The sequence below is a fragment of the Helianthus annuus genome, chromosome 5 (assembly GCF_002127325.2).
Source record: "Helianthus annuus cultivar XRQ/B chromosome 5, HanXRQr2.0-SUNRISE, whole genome shotgun sequence".
NCBI lineage: Eukaryota > Viridiplantae > Streptophyta > Magnoliopsida > Asterales > Asteraceae > Helianthus > Helianthus annuus.
The window spans coordinates 157,500,442-157,522,712 of NC_035437.2; positions in this window are offsets into that span (position 1 = coordinate 157,500,442).

Genomic DNA, 22,271 nt, shown 5'->3' on the forward strand with positions numbered 1-22,271 from the left:
GTTCTTAACTCTTTCATTTCCGTGGGTGCCAATCTATAAGGCGCTCTCGCGATAGGCGCTGCTCCTGGAATGATGTCGATGCTGAATTCCACTTGTCTGTCTGGTGGCAAACCAGGCAGCTCTTCTGGGAACACTTCAGGATAGTCAGAGATGACTGGAATATCTTCAATTCTGGGTTTCTCCTCACCGATGGTTACCTGTGCCATATAAATGACACATCCTTTCTTCAAACATCTGGATGCCTTTAGCATAGATACATGTGCAGGCAATCCATGTCGAGTATCTCCTTGGATGGTAAGTGGTTCTCCAGACGGAGTCTTGATTACCACTTGTTTCATGTTGCACACGATTTGGGCTTGGTTCTGCGATAACCAATCCATACCCAACACTACGTTGAAACCAGCGAGTTTAAAGGGTAATAGGGATAAAGGAAATGAGTGATTCCTAATGGATATAGCACATCCATCTAAAACAGTTGAAACTGTCCCCATAGTCCCATCAGCTAGTTCTACTTCGTACTTTACATTCAAGGTTTTAACAGGCAATTTTAATAACTCGCAGAACTTATCATCCACAAAGGATTTATCTACTCCAGAATCAAATAAGACTCTTGCGAAAACATCATTGATAAGGAACGTACCGGTTATGACATTGTCGTTCTGAATAGCCTCTTTAACATCCATCTGGAAGACCCTCGCATTGGTCTTCTTCCCATCTTCAGCCTTTTTCACTAACTTCGGGCAGTTCGTCTTGATATGCCCCTTATCATTGCAACTGTAACAAGTTGCATCCTTGAGTTTCTTGCACTCAAGAGTCCTATGCTCCGAGGACTTGCATATCCCACACGGCTTCGGTGGGGATTTCTTTTCAAATCTGCACCTTCCAAAGTGGTGCTTCTGACAAACCATGCACAAGGGCTTGTCGCCCGACTGTCGGTCATTTTTCTTGTTCTCTGACCCCCTCTTGTTGTCACGATTGCCCCGATGCTTCTTGCTGGATCTACGTGAATCATCATCCTCACGTTTCCTCTTCTCACTATCAGCATTCCTCAACGATCTCTGCCTCACTGCATCAAGCGTGAGAGACAGAGATATATCTGCCACGGACCTGAAGGTAGCAGGCCTAGAAGCCTTTACGCTAGCCTTTATTTCTGGGGCCAAACCCCCAATGAAGCGCGCAATCCGTTTGGGTTCCGGTGTCACAAGATACGGAACCAATCTCGACAGAGTGTTGAAAGTCGTGAGATAAGCCTGGCAATCCTGGTTCTTCATGACCAACGATAAGAAATCAGACTCGATCTTTTCAACCTCGTGCTGAGGGCAGTAATTTTCCTTGATGAGAGCCATAAATTCCTCCCATGTCATGCTGTACAAAACAGCCTTCCCAGAGGCTTGAACCAGAGATCTCCACCACGCTAGGGCTTCACCCTTGAACGATTGTGAAACAAACTTCACCAAGTCTCTCTCAGCACAACCACTGATGTCCACAACAGTGTCCATCTCGTCTAGCCAGGTCATACAATCCACCGCGCCCTTTTCCCCAGTGAAATCTCGGGGTTTGCAAGATACGAAATATTTATACGTGCAACCCTTGGCGCGAGGTGTATCATCGACTACTTTCTTCTTAGGGTGGACGCTATTCTCATTGGACGAGTGTCCATCGTCGTCCTTCTTAGGCTTAAACGGAGTTGAGGGTGGTTTGCTGTAGATTTAGAGTGGGTTTTTGGCTTTGAGTGTGGTGTAGATAGGGTTCTGCTTCGGGACTCGGTGTATTCTTCATACTGCCGATCCAAAGCTGCCTTAACAGCGTTGTCTACCAAGGCTTTTAGTTCAGCGCCCGTTAAATGAATCTAAGCGTTATCATTTCCATCTTCCTTCGAATGACTATTAACTCCACTTGGTTCAGCCATTGTAACTCGAATCTGCTACAGAAGAAAATGACAATGTTTTATTTAGGAGTTTATTATGGAACTGTCTTTTATGACAATTCATTAACCATGGTAAACATAGACCATATTTGGTTAATTTGTTACTCACTGTTATTTAGGATTGAATATAACTTATCCTATCTATAATTAATATAGTTAGTGGCACAAAAGCCTAGTCACAAGGACGTTTTTATAATATAAGCCGGGATTACAGAGAATCAAGGCATGGAGGTTTGAACCGTAGTCCTTTTACCTTTTCTGACAGGGAGTCATAGACTACAACTGTCTTTTGTCTTATATGACAATAAGTATGGCCCGTGGGCACTACATCACTAATGGATGTTTGATAAATGATCATCTTTATTGACGATTTAACCCATGATTTATCAATCATTAACTTGGGTTTTGGAATCCCTTGATGGATTCGTATATAAGAATGACGCGTGTGATTTTAACGAATCACATCTGCCAAGGATGTTAACGTGTTTACAGAGGTTAACTGGAATCTGAATCTTTTAGTTAAGTCTTACCATCTTGGTCGGGTCTTATAATGATACCAGGCTAGGTTTCACTATTAGATTCTTTATTTAGGCAGATTAATTTAAAAAGGAATGATCTTTGATTCATTTCATATAATAACGAAATTTATAACATATATTCCATTAATCATAATAATGATTACACACTGCCCTAAACGGGACTTTTAAATAATTAAATACCTACGCAGAGGTTTACAGAAAACAAGTCCACGCAGGGACCAAATACATAGATAGATGTCCGCACAGGGACTAAACGAGAAGTCCACGCAGGGACTGAAATGCAATTGTCCACACAGGGACTAAACACGATAAATGTCCACGCAGGGACTAAAATACTTAAGACAAATGTCCTCGCAGGGACTTGATTGTAATAGTAAATACTATAGTACATGAAGAGACTAATGATCTCGTTTCTTCCTCCCTTTTAGTAGGTTTGCTAGGCCTTTAAGGAATCCACGATTACTTTTACGTTCTTGCTCAAAGTCTCGTTCCACTCGGTTTAGACGGTGGAGTATTTCTTCTTGCTCCGGTGGAGAAAAACGAGGCTGCTGCGACGGTTGTTGAACCGGAGGTCTAGGAGGTACTGGATACCCATGAGCTGAGTAATCCGTTCCCCAAAGGTTTCCATAAGCTCTGTCGGGATGGAGGGCATTGTAATTAGCCGCTACCACGTATGGGTCGGCATCGTAATTATAGTTGTAGTGCGTGTGAGTCGGCTGCTCAAACGGGTTGTACGCGGTGGAACCGCCGTACGCTGGTATCGGATTGTCATATCCGAATGGTGGCGGAGGTGGTGCAACTGGTGCAGAATTCACCTCTGCAGGGTGACCAGAAGGTTCCCCTAACTGAGGTTCTTCAGGCACTGGCGGAAAGTGACTTGCACTCGAGTGGCGAGGGGTGCTAAAGTGGAATTCCCCTCCTCGGGTGGACATCCGTGCGCCTGATCTCCTGCGCCTTGGCGAATCAGGAGGTGCTGGTTGAACTGGTGGCGGACGAGGCGGTGGCGTAACTGCCACGAAGCGTGAATCCTCGGAAGGATCCTGTTGCTGTTGCTGTTCATGAGGCGAGAAGTGGTGAGAAGGTGTGAAGTACCAATCACACTGGTCAAACCTCGCCTGGTAACTGTTGGGACCTTGATAGGGTGTCCCATGAAAGGATGACCCATCAGAGATCTCGATAGGGTGGTTGGGAGTACCTCTTGCAGGTTCTATGGGATCTGTGTCCTCATTCATGTCTACCGCATTATCTTCGGAGAAATGGTCTTCAGGTCCTAAAGGGTTATAACCTATCGGTTCTTGGACGTAATCAGCCGGATTAAATCGGCCTTGAAAGTAAGGAGTAGGATCGCCATAGGAACGGTGCGAAGCAGATCGCTGGAGAGGTATAAAAGAGGGTTGAGGGTTACTGGGATTGTTTTCCGAATCTGGTCCAAAAGAGTGACGGTATGAAGGTGTCAAACTATGTGAGGTAGAATGTCTTGCAGGCTCAAAGAGGTTCATTCTACGTCTCTGAGGTTCTTCACTCCTTGTACTGGAAGGAGCTCGCATGTTCGAAGGTCCGGCCTCGTGATCATTATGAGTAGTGATCGGCCCTTTGCCTCTTCCTCCTCTTCTAATTGCTGGTGGCATAATTCCTGCTTAACAAACTTCTAAATCATAATAAACAATAAAAGACAAACTGGAATAACAATTCGAATTTGTCCTATGTTCTTGTCTAGACTCAAGTATGTGCAATTGTGTCATTGATATTAAACACAAAAGACTAGTGTTTAATTCACTCAACGTTGGCTCTGATACCAACCTGTCACACCCCGATTTCCACGTGTATCACCGGTGGGCCCGGTGGGGGATTACCGTGACGTAGTTGGCAACAATATAGTCAAACCACACAATATATAAATGCACAGCGGAAGCATAAAGATAAATATATTTCAACCTTTGAATGTAATATCAAAGTATCACAATTGTCGAAATATAATCCACAGAGGATCAAAATAAAATATAAGTATTGTTCAACAGACGTAGGCATCTTAAGCTTGCGAGACTCTTTATTGATGCTAAGGAAAAATATCCAGCCAATTACGCTTAGAACCTGCATTTAATCTTTTTGGGGAAAATACGTCAGTTTACACTGGTAAATACATTCAACCGACACTTTTGTAAAATGTTTAATAAAATTGATTTGAATGCACAAGGCACAAACTCTTTATAACTTGGGATAATTTATAATTAAATCTTGTAAAAGAATTACATGTTTACTATAGGTTCGGTCGCCCGGGTCGTGCCGGGTTTAAGGTTAATAGACACGCCACAAAGCATAAAGCCGTGGCGGGAAAACCAACGGTTATACCTTTAATAATAATATAGACACATTACGGGTGTACGCCTACACCCGTGTGTCAGGGTCGTGGCCATTTCGTAAAATGATGCCAAGGATATCCGGGACATGGTCATTAAGCTCCCAAAGGCGTAAAGCCAACAAAATGTATTTAAACGGGCCGATTAAATTATTCAATTAACCACCATATGATGGAAGATTTAATGCCTGAACAAGCGCTAATTTATATACCGTAACCCAAGCCCGTATAGGGAAAATAAGTTAAAAGTATTTACCTGAGCAAGTATTAATCCTTAATAAACAATGCAAGTTTCTTTTACTGGTCTCCTATTCTGGAACGAAGGTTTAAATCAACCTATTAGGATCCTAACGGGTCTTTAATTTAGCCTTAGCTTAGACCGGTCAGTTTCAAAGGATAATTACGGTTTAATCGCGTGAAAGGCGAAAACCGGGAATGGAATGTGATTCGGACCCAACAAGTTTGAAGACTTGTTTTATATGGGTAATATAGTCACACTCTGGATTTTGAGGTCAAAACAATAAGGTTTGACCCGTTTCGGCTAGTTTATGTAAACTAGTTACATAAGCCGAACCGTGCGCGCATAAGGCGTAACGGGTAACCGTAAGAGTCCTACATATGTTTCCTAAGTCAATATGCTTTAAAGCGGTTGTGGTATCAGTAGGATACCTTCCATAATGCCCGTAATGAGTTTAAGTTCATTATATGCCCCGTAGGGGTATTTCGGTCATTTTAAAGTTTATAAAAGAGGTTTCTGAGTTCTACAGGAAATCTGAGTTTTCCAAATATTTTATGAAGTCCAAAATACTCTATTTATTATTTAAAATCAGTAGTAACTGGAATCGGGTCAAAAGACCTTGTAGAACTCAAGTTAGGCTCGAAAAGGGCATATTCGGTATTTACCGAACCAATGCCATAACCGCAGGTTATGAGCAGGTTAAAAATTATTAAAAATCTTTAAAATTCCCAAAATATTATTTTACATCAGTGGGTAAAAGGTTTGGTGTCGAAATTTGGGTTTAGATAGGCGTTATGCTAATTGCGCCGTTTAATTACTAAAGGTTCCGTAATTGCGCTATTTAGCATAACTCCTATTCTAGACCTCGGATCGACGTGAAATTTTAGAGACATGCTTAGAAATCAGTAACCAAGGTTATGGTCTTTTTACATGTCCAAAATTCTCGTTTTAAAGTGAAAAGGGCGTTACGGTCAACTTTTAAGCATTTAACGGAAATGTGTTAAAGACTCGGACAAACAACGAACCGGTCACAGAGGGTTATACCATCATGTAACCTGGTCCTAAGAGAGTCCTAAGGCATATCTAATTCATACCATAACGGGTCAGAACTGAAGTCAAAGCAAAAGTCAAAGTTTTACGACTTTCGGTTTCGAACCGGGTCAGAACAGTAAATGGTCGGATCAAACAAGCTTAGACTAGTTAATATACTTATTATCATGTTATATGAGTGTTAAAACAGATTACACGCCATCTACATTACTGATTATGCTTAAAATCATAAAATAGCATTCTGTTGACTTTTTCTAAGCAAGTTTGACTCGACATTCGGACTAGTTAGAGTGGGAATCAGAGGGTGCCCTTTTAGGGGTTTAAAACCCACATGATTACCAACATATAACTACCTTTGATTCGACAAACCACAGGACCATTCGAGATTTATCGTAAAGTCAATCGTTAATTACGACGGATTGACTTTTAAGCTAAACTATGCAAAAACTAAACCACAAAGGGTTAGGCAAACTTACAGAAGCTTGGTGCACGACCAGAGATGTTAGAAGAATGCTCTTGAGCTCCATAAGTGGTCAAGAAAGCAGGTTTGAGGTGTGTTTCAATTGTGTGCACTACATTGCCTTTTATAGTGAAAAATTGTGCATAAGATCATTACAACTAAGTCTATAATTGCTCATGGATGATCAGCAGCTGTCCCTGAGTGTTAGGGGACATGTAGGGGGCGCCCATGCTGCCATAATTGCATCCAAGATCGTTTAAGATAGCAAACAGTGAACCTGTGTGAGTTTTCTGCATCTGGGGACTTGACGCGACCCGCATTAAGGATCAGGCTAGGCTCACGCGGGCCGCCTGAATCCTTATGTCAGGAACCGGATCTTCACATGGCTCGCGGCCCGCATCAGCTTCCTCGTTTCTCTAATGCGGCCCGCCTGAGGCCTGTAATTCAAGATTTTCAAATCTTTTGCCATTATTAGCCTGATCTTTCGGTTTCGAAGCGGTAACTTTGCGATTTGGGCCTCAATTATTTATGAATAAGGGCCTCGTGACTTTTACCCGCACCGTTAAGTCCCCGGTTAGTTTAATTACTATCCAAAAAGCCATATCTTTCATTGTTGACTCTTCTAACCCCTTGCATACGGAATTGATCATAACTTTCTCGTTTTAAAACGTAACTTCGCGAAATTTATATCGTATATTCTAGTGAGCGTAATTTACTGTTACAAAGCCTCGGGTATGTTAAAGGGTCATTCAGAGGTATAACTTAAACATGTTGACACAATTAACCTCTGTGGTTTGTAATCTCTCACTTTCCTCCGCATTTCGTTCCGTACGATCCATGATTTATCCGTTTGAAGGTACGAGCATCATTTAGGGTTACTGTACAGTGTATTCATCCCTCGTTGACATTTTTAACCCTCGAATTTACATACTTTCCATGTTCGTCAACTTTAGTCCTTTATTCTGTATTTAATACCACGTGTAAACTCAAGACACGTGTCAATACATTATTGGACGCAAAATTTCGAGGTGTTACAGTTTAGAATACCACGGGAGTACAAAAACAAGCCTAAAGTATTGAAAAACCATGCCTAAAACCCAAGGAACAGCTGCTGTTTGCAGAAAACTGGTTTATGCACAGATACACCTCAGGCGTGTCGCGACAGAGACAGGCTCACCTGTCGCGTGTCGCCTGGCCAGACAGCCAGAAGTTTCAGTTTTGGCAGTTTTGGTCCCTGCATGCTCTAAACTTATTTTTCGCGACAGAGACAGGCTCACCTGTCGAGTGTACGTTACTATACGAATCGGCAGACTTTCGCAGTTTGTCGCAAATAGTCCCTGCGATCGAATAAACTTGTTTTTGCCATACCAAACCCTTCAAAACTTATTTCTAAGTTATGTAAATGTTATTTAAGGTATGTTAAGCATATGGTGATGTTCCGGAGTGTTTGTCATGTTAAACTGATTATGTTTACGCATCAGTTTGCGTATAACTTTCTTGAAAGCGATTTAGAGTTTAAAATCGAACAAAATCAAAACGTGCAAAATGTCAAACATAAATAAACAAATACTGGGATCAAATCACATTGTTTTATTGATAATTGAATTGTTCAGAGTTTGTACAATGATTACACAAGCACAGATGTCACAGTACCCTTTCGGTTATCTTTTAGAGGAGGATCCGTTCTGGCCATGAAAGAAAAAGGTGACTTAGGAATAGGGACTAAACTACTAGAATTTCTGTTCTAAGTAGCACAGCCCCACGGTGGGCGCCACTTGTTAAAACTACAAGGGTATGTGGGTGGAAGGTCCAGGATCCTCTCCAACTAATAGCTTCCTCGTCGGAATCTGCAATCAAAGAACATCGTCAGCCTTAACGCGAGAGATGATCTCCCGTGTTTGGACTCTGGCGTGAGAATCAGTCATTTGATCTCTAAGAGTTTAAGCATAAATGATAGAGGGTAGTTTTAGAAAGAGAGTAGTGAGAACATACCATTGAAGCTGGGAGAAGACTCTCTTTTATAGGCAGATTGGTCTACTTTGGGAAGCCTTTGCCAGTCCATACCTTCTAAACGTGGTAAAGCTTATCCCCTGGTGATGTTGGTTGTGCGGACGACCTTGCATCTTTAGGAAAGATTGTGTGTTTCAATGCTTACTTTATGCACTTTTGGGTAAAGTCCCATCATGTTGACCTTACAAGTTCGGGATTCGATATGTGCACAGTAAAGTAGGCTTCCAGCTTCCTACCATCAGTCTGACTACTTTTAGCTTGTGACTTTCAGTTTTTGATAGGGTCATATTATTGGCACACCTTGGGAAATTAAATTGACACCTTCAATACGCATCGTATAGGCCTATACGATGCGTATTTAGGTTTGTTCAAACTTCCAGGTCAGTTAAAGGCTGACAATGTCCCCTCTAAAAAAGTAATACGCATCGTATAGGCCTATACGACGCATATTGAAGGTGTCGATTTAATTTTTTAATTTTGCAAGGTAGCTTTCTATCACGCGAACGAAGAAGCAGCACTTTGGACATTTGTTGGTCTTCAAACATCTAGGAAACATTATTTGAGAATACCCCTGAATTTATCGAAGTTGTAGAATGAGATCCTCCACTGTTGGGTTATCATCCTTCAACCCCATTTTCCATAAATTTATCGATTATGTTTTTCAACGGGAATATAATGCAATAATTCCTCTCAATTTTATTGGCACACCTTGCTTCATAGGACTCACTTGAATCGTCTCGGATGTAATAACAATACGTTTAGCATCTGTGCCTACTTGAATTGTAGGAAGCAAAGGATAACGAAGATGAACATTGTATTTATCACGAAAGTACTGAACAAACGAGATAACAGCTCCGGTTTCATCAGTTGCATTTGGAACAAGAAGTCCAACAATTCGTTCATTATCTATTGTTATCTCAACAATATGAATGCATGCAACGAATTTGACAACTATGACAGCTTATTAAAAGTTGCTCAGGCTCACAGCAACCGCACTGGTAACAAACTGGTATTGCTTGTCGTTGTTCTGGAAATTGAAAGAAAAGCACTCAAATCCCGCCTTGGTAGTTGTTACCATATCCATTATCCCCTTGAGTCACAGATCCGACAATAGGGCCCACGGATCTGTGACTCCATAGGACTCACTTGAATCGTCTTAGATGTAATAACAATACGGTTCGTGGATGTAAATTGCTAGGGTGTAACTGTACGATTTCGACAAATCTTTTCAATAACTAGTAAGCAAATACACAACGGTTCTCCAACTCCAGATCAGTAATGTAAGAAGAAGCATTGAGATAACGGACATCCATCAAGCTCAAAAAGTAAACTTGTGTTTCCCATAGCCACCATTCCCATGTCACAAACGATTACAGTTTGTATTTCCCATAGCCACTGTTCCCATAGTTAAAAACGGTTACGGTTTGCAATTCACGGTTGTACCGCGAGTGGGCATAAGATCTGTGGGCCCTATTGTCGGATCTGTAATAACAATACGGTTTGTAGATGTAAAGTTGCATCTTTTAGAGAGAGACCTTTAAGTACGGATCCTACAGCTGCATTTGGAACAAGAAGTCTAACAATTCGTTCATTTTCTGTTGTTGCCTCAACAATATGAATGCACGCAACGAATTTGATCGTGAACCATGCTTGTATAATATTATTAAAAACAATGCACGCAAAGAATTTGACAACTGTGACAGCCTATTAAAAGTTCCTCAGGCTCACGGCAACCGCACTGGTAACAAACTGGTATTGCTGGTGGTTGTTCTGGAAATTGAAGGAAAAGGACTGCGATTCTGTTTTTCAACGGGGATGTAATGCAATGATTCCTCTCAATTTAATAGACAGGCACTTGCTTCATAGGACTCACTTGAATCGTCTCGAATGTAATAACAATACGGTTAGTGGATGTTAATTGCTGTGATATGACTGTTCAGAAAGTAGAAATCACCTCCAATCCTTTCCTTGTCAAATCACATACTATAAAGTTTAAACTTATCGTTATCTATAATGACCCTCCTAAAGTCCCTTAAAACACCCCTTAACGTCCTAAAATACACCCCGTATATGAGAAACGGACACGGGTCCAACATTAATATTAATGAAAAACAAATAAAACAAATAATTATTAGAGCTAGCGGGCTGCGAGCGAGATCATAGGGTGCTCCGCGGGGCGCGAGGCCTTTGGCTTGATGGAAACACAATATTGACACGTGTCAGACCTACGTCGTGACTAATCAAACCTACACTGATCTAGAACTCCCTCGCGGGGTGCGAGAGAAAGACCTCAGGGGGTCGCGGGCCGCGAGCCGCCCCTGATCAGTCTATAAAAGGGGATCGAAGCTGCATTTGTTCATCGTTCAGAAATCTTCTCTCTCAAACTCTCTAATAGTCTAAACTCTCGGGAATAATACCCCTAAAAAGCGAAGCTCTGCCTCGTTGTAAGTATTATAACTCACGATCACATATCTTTTACCCTACCCGATTGATCTAGGGCTCCGTAATGCATGTCAAGGCTCTGCCTGACTCATTCGTTGGAGTTCTGTCTCGTGTTACACCCGATTGATCTAGGACTCCGTAATGCATGTCAAGGGTCTGCCTGACTCAGTTATTGAAGTTCTGTCTCGAGTTGTACGGTTAATGTGATTTGGGTTATCTTACTAACACGTGTGCATTGTTTAATTTTTAATAGATAATAACGAGAAGATTCACCAAGAAGCTTTAGTTTTACCTAAGTAAACAATGTGAGTCATTCTCTTTTTGTAAATCTTTTTATAAAAACCTCAAATGTTTTCAATTATACTTAACAGTGATTGAGTCTATGTATTCTATAATTACTGCTGGTATGTTGGGGTTTTGTATACATTATTTTAATCCGTTACTATTGGACAAAGAGTTAGCCAATGAGTAACATGACCCACAAGTCAGGATTGACAGTACTGAATGAGTAACTCTGTAGATATAAACTGTGTAATCGCTCTCAATACTGTGAAATTATAAAACTGTTTTGATTAAACTGGGATGCACTCACCAGTATTTCTTGCTGATAAAAATCTTTTTAAAACATGTTTCAGATAACTTAAATAGAAGCCAGCTGGAGAGCACTGAAGACTTAGAAAAGCGGCTATAAAAGTTACCTAAATAAAAAAGAAGACTCTGTTTTCAATAACTAGGGTTTATCCCTATATATGAATTGTAATTGTAAACGAAACATGGGTTTTATTCCATTTGTTTATTATCAAAGATGGTGTTTTAAAGTCTGATAAATATTTCCTAGCTACGGTCCCGATGAAAGTTTTCCGTTGCATAATTAATAAACACTGATACCATCTGACTGGCTCGCGGATCCCGCTCCCAGGGTGGGGTCGGGGGCCGTGACATTATCTAACTACCGAATCTAACCAATTCGTTGAAACTAAACATTCGGGTGTTGCAGTTTGGAAAGATGACCGAATAGATATCTGAATAACAAACTATGGAGAACTTGTTTGCGTTATGCTTCTTGACGCATATCTGATGACCTTCAAGAGAGAGAGGTTTAGTGTGATTTTTAGAATACGCTAAATGTGCGAAAATACGCTAAAATATGTCAAAATACACTAAAATATGCGAAAATACGCTAAAATACGCAGAAATACGCTAAAATACGTCGAAATACATTAAAATATTTTCTAAAATACATGAAAATATGCTAAAATACGCTGCAATATGATAAAATAAGTCATATTACGATAAAATACGCCGAAATACATTAAAATACGTCGAAATACGTAAAAATAACCTAAAAATACGCAAAAATAAGCTAAAATACGTCAGAATACGCTTAAATACGTCAAAATGCTATAAAATATGCAACAATATGTTAAATACGTCAAAATAGGCAAAAATACGTCAAAATACACAACTAATGTTATTTCCACACGCGTATACATAGAACACGACACTATACAATACAAGTGGATTTCAAACAAAAGTGTACATAATCATAGAATACGATAATCGCACGCAACTGAACGTCACCGAAATGACGCATGTTGAAGGTATACGTCATAAAATGACAAACTATGCGAAAGTTTGTCAAAAAACGACACGTATACGCATCGAACCGAGGAAACACGATAAACAAATTTTTAAATTATGCCATATACGATCGTATATACGATCGTATTGGCCTATGTTGTATGTATATCGGCTTAATATGCATCGTATAGGCCTGTACGATGCGTATTAAACTTTGAATTTTCTCAAAAATACCCCTGAATTTATAAAAAAATGGGGGTATTTCAGTAATTTCGTCGATTAATACGCATCGTATACACGTATACGATGCGTATTAAACTATGAATTTCTCAATTGAAGGTGTCGATTTAATTTTTTAATTTTGTAAGGTAGCTTTCAGTCACGTGGACGAAGAAGCAACACTTTGGACATTTGTTGGTCTTCAAAAATCTAGGAAACATTATTTAAGAATACCCCTGAATTTACCAAAGCTGTAGAATGAGATCCTCTACTGTTGGTGTCACACCCCAACTGATGGCGGAAACATCGGGATGAGATGAAAACGAGATTGCAAGAGACTTCATAACACTATGTGACAATAATAATTTAATTCAAATTTCATTTCAAAACTAGATTGTCATACATGATTCGAATACAAGGAACAACATTGTCTCAAAACAAACATAACATCAAAATAGATAAATTAATCTAAGTGTGTAACTAAGTCCACCTAAATCTTGTTTCATCTTGTAACATCATCTCATTAATCAACCTGCAACATGTATTAAAATAGAGTTCAATGCAAAAGCAAAGGAGAGTATACAAGTTTTGTTACATAGCATAAAATAGTGTAAGTGCTCATATCCAAACATGAATCATAATTTGCAAGTTTACAAGCATGCCGAAACGGTGTACTATATGTTCAAACCCAAGTTTCCAACACGTTAAAATAGCCTATCCCAAATAGAATAACGGGAGGTTAACATGTTTAACTTAACAATACCCCAAGTTTCGTGGGCGGTGCGTTAATGCTATAGCGCTCTAATTGTTAAGGTTGGCTAGCAAAGTTAATGAAGCATATAATCAACACAAATAGTTTACATTAGCATACAAGTCTAAACAAGCATTATATAGTTTCATGTTAAGCATGGATAGAGTTTGAAATGGTTTCATGTGATGTGTAATTTAGTATAGCATACATGTTGCACCCAAAATTGATAAAAAGGAAAACGGGATCGAGTATACTCACGGTTTTGCAAGCTTTCCTACTTGAAATCCCGCGAGGGATGTTGGTTGATGGATTAGTTTGGAGCACCTTGTCCTTCTACATGAAGAAAACATAGGTGTGTGAGTTTGGGGAATTGGAAGATTATAGATTCGGAATTTAAATAACATGAAAATAAACATAAGAAAATAATCATCTAACATCTATGACACTTGTTCTTGACACTATGAAACTCCAAAAGAGTTAAATGTTTTCATGGAACAAGGTTCCGTTAGAATCGTGACAAGTTGTCAAGGCCTAAGATGATATAATCTGCTAGCTTGACGTATGTCCATTAGTTCATCACCAAGAGTTCGATTATTTGAATGTTACATAAGTATTATATAGTGTATATTATATCATATATGTCAAGAATGAGGTAGAGGGATAGATCCCCCCATTTAGGAACCTCTTTAGAATTCATACAAATCATGCATGAGGTAGAAAGAACAAAGCTCCCATTTAGGTACCTCCATTGTTCACCACTATACTTGTTGTCATAAACAACAAGGAGGGTCATGAACTTACAAGTATTAATGAAATAACAACAACTAATATATGGAAAAACATCAAATAGTGAGTGGATTTCTATGAAGGATAGCCCAAGCTAGTCCAACTATCACACATTCATCAAGCTTCAAGCTTGAATACTACTTGTGGGTAAAACCCTAACTAAAACAGAATGTTTGTGAGGTTTTAACCTCTGATTTAACATATCTCAGCCTTGTTTCTAAGCTCAACTACCTATTTAGTTGATTATAAGTATTAGGACATTGGTTTGAGATGAGATAAACTCAAGTTTAACTAAGTTTAACAAAGTTTAAGTGAAAACAGAAAGTAACAGTCCACTTTGGAGCCTTTTTGGTGACATTCCAGAGCTTGGTTTTCCATGGAAAACCTGTGGAAATGTCCCTAAGATTGTTCCAAGCAAGTGGGAAAAAGAATGGATGAAAAAGACTAATTATTGAGTGAGTTATGCTCACTTTAGTGAAGTGTGATGATTCTGCTCGAACTTCTGATTAACAGCAGATTAGGAGCTGATTTGAGAGTGTTGTGGATGATTTGCAAAGTGGAAAATGCTTGGAGAATGATGGGTTCTTATAGGGAAGTGTTTAGGGTTGTGTTAGGTGTGTATTAATTGCCAAAATCAAGTTTAAACTTCAAATAAAACACAAAACAGCGCCAAAAACGAATCTGATAAGCTTTTCTCGAGCTGGGTCGCGAAGATGCTCCTGGGCCGGGTCGCGGGCCGCCAGGAGGTCTGATGGGCTGATTTTTTTATTTTTGTTCGATTTAGTCCCTTAACTTTCATATAATGTTATTTTAAGTTGTAACTAGGGTGTTTTGGTACAAGACTCATATGTAAAGGTATGTTATGCAATCGAATCATAAGATAGATATAAAATAAGTATAATTATGTTTATTTGTCGAGAAGTAGCATCGAATTTGCGTAATTTAGCATATAGATCAATAGTTTGCAAGTTTGATGTTTTTAGCACAAGGTATGAATAAAGTGTCACATGAAGGATGTTTTTGAACGTATGAACATGTATAAGACGTATATAACACAAATGTAACGAAAACACGAATTTCATTATGATTCAAGTCTCGGATTTTACATCGATTACAATGAAAGAACGATTACAAGACTACAAGGTTTCCAAAAATAGAAGTACAAACGAGGGTTTCCAAATATAGAAAGTACGAAATAGAGGGCGTTACAGTTGGGTTATCATCTTTCAACCCCATTTTCCCTAAATTTATCGATTCTGTTTTTCAATGGGGATGTAATGCAATGATTCCTCTCAATTGAATAGACATACACTTTCTTCATAGGACTCACTTGAATCGTCTCGGATGTAATGACAGTACGTTTAGCATTCGTGCCTGCTTGAATTGCAGGAAGCAAAGGATAACGAAGATGAACATTGTGTTTATCATGAAAGTACTGAACAACTGAGATAGCAGCTCCAGTTTTATCGGTTGCATTTGGAACAAGAAGTCCAACAATTCGTTCATTATCTGTTGCTGTCTCAACAATATGAATGCATGCAACGAATGTATACCCGGTTTGCTTTCTCTAGAATATCTACAATCCAATCAATGCACATTATGCGTTTCAAATCAAGGGTCCCATCATTACAACCACTTGTTTGAAGAAGGCCAGGAGAGTTGAAAAAACTGCAATTGGAATTGATCTTGGAATGATTCCTCTCAATTGAATGATTCCTATTGTCGGATCTGTGACTCCATGGAAGATGTGATTAACGTAACTACCGAATCACACCAATTCATTGAAATCACATATTCGTGTTTTGCAGTTTGGAAAGATGACCGAATAGAGATCTGAATAAGTTTCTGGAATTGGAGAACCGTTGTGTCTAATCGTATCAACTACCGCCTTGGTAGTTGTTACCATATCCATTATCTCCTTGTTAGTTGTTACCATGGTATGATAATTTTATAAAATAGCCCTAAATTAGAGATAAAATACATACGTCAACAACGACATCAAAATACAGAGCTTCATCCTTATGTTCCATTTTGGGAGAACGTGTAATCCAGAGGTCGGTCTCGGATGGGCATAAGATCTGTGGGCCCTATTGTCGGATTTGTGACTCCATGGAAGATGTGATTAAGGTAAGCGTGCCGTAAAGTTGCATCGGATTTTTAAAACATTTCCCACTGACATAATATTTCGCATATGACACATGATAAAAGCGCTTCTCTAGACAATCTGGGATTATGTTCTGTTTTAGGGTTTCTTCATCACCTATAACAATGGCGATAAACGTTGATCGGAACACACCGCTTAAATCTCAGTTATGTCTCATTGCATTATGACAATATTGACAATGGTGCTGGTCTTTTCTCTCACAGTGCAAACTTGAAAAATCTCACCGTAACACATTGTAGACTGGTGGGCTTGAATGGTTTTAATATATTTCATCTTGTACTATCTAGTCTAACACTTGAAAATGGATATGATCGTGTCAAGATCTTTATTTATCATTTCATCGATCAACTGCTCGAAATCCCTTCCGTTTCCTAACACTTGAAAATGGATATGATCGTGTCAAGATCTTTATCTATCATATAGGGGTGCAAACGAGCCGAGCTACTCGAGCTCGGCTCGAAAAAAAGCTCGAACGAGTCGAGCTTAAACGAGCTCGAGCCTGAGCCTAAAAACAAGCTCGTTTAGTAAACGAGCCCGAGCCCGAGCCCGAGCTTCGCTTATCGAGCTCGAGCCGGCTCGCGAGCCTTAACGAGCTTTCTTTTTATATATTTTTTATTAATGTATTAAAAATATATTTAAATAATAATATTTACCATTTATATAAATTTAAAAATTAACTAAATTATATGTATAACAATAATTATAATTAATAAATACTAAACGGGCCGAGCTCGAGCTTGAAAAATTACCTTCGAGCCGAGCTCGAGCTTTAGAAATAAAGCTCGAATCGAGCCGCTCGAGCTCGAGCCTGGTCGAGCTCGGGCACGGCTCGGCTCGTTTGCACCCCTACTATCATGTCATTGACCAACTGCTCGAAATCCCTGTCATTTCTCGGGTTCGCATTCGACACAACACACCAAAAAATAAACTTCAAAAATTCAGTGCCTTGATACGCATCGTATAGGCCTATACGATGCGTATTAAGCCCGCCGCCAGACAATACATGCACCTGTCGGTCTGCCAAGTCTTTTACTTTATTCAATACGCGTCATAGGCCTATACGATACATATTGAATAGGAAAAGTGTACGAATAGACGGATTAGGTATGCCAATAGATTCTATGGTTATTTTTATTTTCAGCTTTCCTTTGAGTGTGAACTTCCAAACACCCACGTCATCACCACCTAAGCTAAAAACGTTCCATCATGAATGCATAGTTACTTGACTAACTTATTTTTTACATTATTTTAATATTTCTTTACATAAAATTAATATTAGGAAATATTGAAGATATAAATAAATAAACCTGTTAATTTACTGCGGTACAAAATCCAAGATCAAAAATCAAACATAAATATCCTGAGATAGGGTACAAGCTTTATAGAAGAACTACTGTTTGAAATAATGTGTATGTCAGCTGCTACCCTCTGACTTTGGTTGACTGTAAAATTTATTACTTAAATTTACATGTGCTTTAAATGGTATTCATATTCATATTCATACAAATTACAAAATCCATTTTCGATTATTACTGTTGAGAAAATGCATGTTTACTGGCTAACGGCCTATACCAACCGGACGCGAAGTCGCAAAGTCCATTACACGAGGAAATAAGAGCGTATATTTTGATCAATAATCTTGTATGGTGTGTCATAAAGTTTTTAGAGGCTTTATAGCGTCATGTTATCCCAGCCTCTTCTCGTCCTCATCGCCTTTCACTGTCACTGGCGACGGGCCAACTTTCACAAATCAAGCCGTTTTAATAAAAAAATAAATTAAATTAAATTGAATGTTTTCTTTACAAATAACAACAATCTTAACAATTTTTTTACACAATCACAACCAAACTCTCTTCTACTTTTATACGATCTCAACCATTTTTTTAAAAACCTCTCCAACTTTCATCAAGCCGCGGATCCATACAACCCAAATCCAAACCTATTCTCGCTACCCGCATACACTCCAACACTCGATCCGAATTGGCCGGCGTCCCAATTTTCTTTGCGGGTTTCTAATAATCCCCAATGCTTTCACCCAACTGAACCAAAGGCAACAAATGCTAATACGAAACCAGTTTAACACACAATTTCAACCGCAACCACAATCATTACCACCACCGGTAGAAGATAAGGTTGAAGAATTTGTGCCCGAAACGCAAACCCAAACATCCAAATGGAAAAAAAATAAGCAACAGGTGCGTGGACGTGTTGACCAAACTTCGAAACCGATGCCATAACCATGGTAAAAAATCAAGGGATAGGCATTAGCTAAGGTGTGGGTTACTACGTCAAAATGTCGAATTGTTGGTAAATATTATTATATTGTTACTAATTTTTATTACATTTTTTAGATGTTAATATATATACGTAGGATTCGGTTCAAATGAAAACCAACACGAGTTGTGAGAACCGTGAGAACTTTTTGATGCCGCGCGAGTTGGGCCAAAACCTTTTTGCACAAACGGAGATGAAAACATTATAAATACATCTATAAAAAAAAGTAAAAAAAAAATTGTCGAGGCGTTAGTTTTAACTGATACAAGTTTTTTTACGCGCTGATGTAAAATTTTACGGTTGATAACTATTTTTTATCATGGCGTAAAAAAAACTTGAATCAGTCAAAACTAACGACTCGACAATTTTTTTTACTTTTTTTTTTTCACATATGTGTTTATAATGTTTGCATCTACGTTTGTGCAAAAAAAAAATTGGCCCAACTCGAGCGAGATTAAAAAGTTCTCACGGTTCTCACAACTCGTAGTGGTTCTCATTTTAACTCATCCCTATATATATATATATAGGATTCGGTTTCAAATGAAAGATTCTCACGGTTCTCACAACTCATAGTGGTTCTTATTTTAACTCATCCCTATATATTTATATATCCCTTTCATACCATATAATACATTATTCGAAGCATAAGAATTATTAATACGTGTATCACAATTATAAATACTTTATTATTATTATAATTATAATAAAAATAAAAACATATGATTTAAACAATATGATTAATTAATTTTAGGGGAATTGGACTGTAATTATCCCAACTAGACGTCATTGGTCATTGTCAGTCCCATCTTTGTAATATTTCGCATGTCAGTCCCACCTTTCACTTAGTTTTCCTCCACCAGTCCTCGGTTAAAAAAATTTAACGGAGTTAAGTTTTTTTCCGAATTACAAACTGACGTATTAGGGCTTTTGATCAGAACGAGGATACGAGTCTATTGATGTAAAACTACCTCGAAGCGGTGCTCCAAACGACTTGATTTTTGTTAATTGGAAGTTTAAACACCCGAATTGAAACACTGTTTTAATCGTTTGGAGCACAATTTCAAGGTAAGTTTTACATCATTTAACCCGTATCCTCGTTCTGATCAAAAGCCCTAAAACGTCAGCTTGTAATTCAGAAAAAAAACTTAACTCCGTTAAGTTTTTTTAACTAAGGACTGGTGGAGGAAAAATAAGTGAAAGGTGGGACTGGCATAGGGAATATTTAAAGGTGGGACTGGCAATGGCCAATGACGTCTAGTTGGGATTATTACAGGCCAATTCCCATTAATTTTATGCAGGTAGCGTATTTGCTAAAGGCTTTGTTTATTTAGACACCCTCTTATTAATTTGGACACCCTGAAGCTTTAGACATCGCGTATAGTGCTATACACGGCGTATAGAGCTTGTGGTTATATTTTCCTAAGGATGGCACACAAAGTGTGAAACCGATGTTATAAGCCACGCATAGTGTTATACGTGGTGTATAGCAATGGTGTTTTTTTTTATATTTTCATATCTTTTTATAAAATGTTGTTTTTTGTTAACCTTTTTATAAACATTTTGATAAATATTTTTAGTTTTTAAAAATAAAACCATTGTTATACGCGGATGATAATGCATGTACTCGTTGTTAGTACCTTTCTCGAATAGCATTATACGCGTCATATAATGTTTACTTTTACAATGTGATTTCTAGACAGTTGTTACCCTTTACGACATGAATAGTGCTACACGCGTCGTATAAGAGGCAGGGGCGGGCCCAAGCCCAGTCCAAAGTGGGCGGGCGCACCCTCGGGGAAAAAAAATTTTAGTGCTAAGTTCCGTCGAAAATCCCGTCCGCACCCCTTGGAATTTTTTGTTCGCACCCCTTTGAATTTTCTGACCGCACCCCTTCGGTAAAAAAGTATTATCAATTTATATTTTAAGATTTTTTTAGTAAACTCTTGTTTTTTTTAAGTACTACCTAAATTATATAACTTTTAATACCTAACTAACTAAACCCAAGTACTCAATACGTTTACCCACTTATAATTCCTAACTAACTAGCCCACTAAGTCTAAGCTCATTAACCAAACCCAACAATATTTCAAAGTATAATAAAATAATTAAAGCCCAAACCCCTTAGAAATTCTCTCTCTCTCTCCCTCTCTCTCTCTCTCTCTCTCTCTCTCTCTTGCGTCCCTACACTGCCAGCGAACAACATCACACAGCGACAACAGTCTAGCAGCCGGTGACCACCGTAATCAGCCACCATACCACCGCCGTTCGACACCAAATCCAACCGGAATCCTAACACGGGACCAAATCCAACCGGAATCCTAACACGGGTAAGTTTCTTTGTTATTTTAATGATTTTGGTTGATAAAATAGGAGAAAAGGGGTAATAAAGTTGTTAAATAGGTTTAAAATTTTGTGTGTTTTGACGTTGTTTATGGTTGTTTATATGATTTTTAGGGTGATGATGTTGTTTAGATGATTTTTAGGGTGATTACAACTTACATTATAATTTCTAGGGCTTTAATAGTTGGAAATTAAAATTGAAACATTATCTTATGGAGCGATTAACTTATATTATATAGAGAAAGACTTGCTTAAGAAAGTAGCTTTATATGATGTTTTGGATAGATTTCAAAAAATGAAAACCTATAGGGCGACGTTTTAATTATGTTTGTAACAAGGTTTAACATGTTTTTGATGATTATATAAAATTAGTTTAATGTTCTTTTGTTTTACATGACCCGGCCCGACCCGAACTGACCCGGTATGAACCGATTTTTTTACTTATGTACATAGGTGCCTAAAATTTTTAAAAATGTTCCGCACTCCATGGAAAATTTCCTGAGTCCGGCACTGATAAAAGATGTCCAACCAACCAAAAAAAAAGGGTGTCTAGTTATCATCACCCAATAAAAAAAAACAATAGGCTATATTCTAATAGTCAGTTAACGATGTGAGGATATAATATTACATAAATGGAAATATTCGTGAGTACGTGGTTTACCAATTCAGGCAACGTATTTGCTATATTCTAATAATCAATTTGCTACAACTGCAATCTACTATGGTTAGCTGCCTAATATCCCATTATGGCATTATATTAAGAGAGAATTAAACAAAGGGGATCCTATACCAACTATATTTAAGAAAAATATATTTGAAACTGTGTTTGGTTTATGTATTTTTATTGCAGAAATAGAAAGCTAAAAGTAATGCTACAAAACTAAGTAATAATAATAAGCATAGAAATAGGTTTTCAACATGATATATATACCAATAACTAGAGTACTTTTCATTTAAACTACAGTAATAAGGATTAAGTTATAAATCTTTGTTGATTTATTTACGTATATCAAATGATTTTGATAATTTATTGGTCTTGGTCTCGGTCTTTGTTTTCCTTTCTAACCCTGTTTTCCTTTTTAATAAGGACATAATTTTATAAGTTTTAATAGGCATCTATCTACCCATATAGGG